The sequence below is a fragment of the Bison bison genome, unplaced genomic scaffold (genome assembly GCF_000754665.1).
Source record: "Bison bison bison isolate TAMUID 2011002044 unplaced genomic scaffold, Bison_UMD1.0 scf7180017864495, whole genome shotgun sequence".
Taxonomy (NCBI): Eukaryota; Metazoa; Chordata; class Mammalia; order Artiodactyla; family Bovidae; genus Bison; species Bison bison.
Window position 1 is genome coordinate 14,222,865 of NW_011495054.1, and position 2,107 is coordinate 14,224,971.

The following is a 2,107-nucleotide window of genomic DNA, read 5'->3' on the forward strand; positions in this document are numbered from 1 at the left end:
ATTAATTCTTCAGCGCTCAGCTTTCTTTATAGTCCAACTCTCACATCCATACATGACTACTGGAAAAACAAAACTACCCAGGAATAAATTTTAAAATTTCAATTTTACATATTTAATATTTTCCACAAATGAAAAGCTTCAATATTTTCATTGACTTTACAGTGTAAACAAAATTCCCTTGACACTCCAAAAAAAGGTTAAAATGTTCTACCTTCTCTTCTGCTGAGGAGAAAGTGACTTTCTAGTCTTGTGACATGGAAATCATAACGAGTCAAAATGTACGTTTTGGCTGCACACCCCTGATTTTACCGCTCAGTGGCTTTAAGAATGCCATCTGATTTGGGTGATTCAAGCTGAATTTATTTTGCTAATAACAGCTAATGTTTACTGTACACGCCTTTGATGCCAGACAGTGTTCCAAGTGTATGATCTCATCTTGTCCTCCAGTTACCCCATAAACTGCCTTCATTTCCATCTGCAGATATAACCTGTTGGAGCGCATCCAAGGTATTGACCACCATTTGATCTAACGCTTCTGATCTTTTCAACTGAGAGGAAGTGTTGGAGCAGTGCATCAACTTTCTCAGTAAACCTTCAAAACACAAGACTTCTTGACCTGTTTTTTAGACAGCTTCGTGCATGCTCTTTCCCAAGTAGCTAAGTTGCTTCAGTCGTGTCTGACTCTGTGAGACTCCATGGACTGCAGTCCACCAGGCTTCTCTGTCCATGGGATTCTCCAGGCAAAAATACTGGAGTGGGTTGTCATGCCCTTCTCCAGGGGATCTTCCCGACCCAGAGATTGAACCGCATCTCTTACATCTTCTGAGTTGGCAGGCATATTCTTTACCACTAGAGCCACGTGGGAAGCCCCAAACTGGTTCTACACGACTAATGTATTTTCGGTAGTCATGTATGAATGTGAGAGTTGTACCAAAAAGAAAGCTGAGCACCGAAGAATTGATGGCTTTTAACTGCAGTGTTGGAGAAGACTCTTGAGAGTCCCTTGAACTGCAAGGATATCAAACCAGTCCATCCTAAAGGAAATCAGTCCTTACTATTCATTGAAAGGACTGATGCTGAAACTGAAACTCCAAAACTTGGCCACCTGATGCGAAGAACTGACTCACGGAAAAGACCCTAATGCTAGGGAAGATTGAAGGCGGGAGGAGAAGGGGATGACGGAGGATGAGATGATTGAAAGGCATCTCCAACTTGATGGACATGAGTTTGAACAAGCTTCAGAAGTTGGTGATGGACAGGGAGGACTGGCGTGTGGCAGTCCATGGGATCCCAAACAGTCGGACACAACTGAATGACTGAAATGAATTGAACTGAAGATCTTCCAGGTTCCCCTCTTCACATCGGTTATCAGGTCTCTCTGATCCAGCATTTCTCAGCTAAGACCACCCATGACTCCTGGCTGCAGAATCTTTTACAAAAGTCCCACAGAGAGGAGTGTGATCACTTTACACAGGAGGACTGTGGTTCTCTAGTGTGAGAAATGCTAACTCAGCCCGTCACAGGGACATGAAAGTACTCGAGACAGTAATCAGTTATGCTGAGAAATCACAGCTCTGCTAGAGGCAGCACATGGGGTAGCCAGCAGGGGGCAGCAGAGCGCGGCCAGGAGCCGCAGGTCAGAGGCTGGGCTGCCCAAGCGGGGCTTCAGGGGAACCAGCCCTGCGGGTCCACAGGTGTCCAAGGAGCAGCACTTGGCAGGAAGTCAGGACTGGACAGGCCATCCCCTCAGGACTAGTGACCACCTCTGAGGGTCACATACACAGTGAACCCCAGGACACCATGCCACAGTCCACGGCCAGGACGCTGCCAAGCTGACCGCCCCACTGGGGAGCCCAGGACCACAGGCAGGGGGGCTTGGGACAGTGGTCATGTGGTCAGACACAGGGAAGGTGACAGTGACCTCAGTCCCTGAGGACAAGTCTGATGTGCAGACGTGAGAAGCCGAGGAGGAAGCTGGGGACAGACAGGGCTGATGGTGTGGTGACCCCGCCTCTCAGTGAGGGGCCCCCGGGGGTGAATTTGCATAAACCCAAACCCTCACTGGCCCCCGCAAAGCTCTGAGAGGGAATAAAGGGTCTCAGAGAGC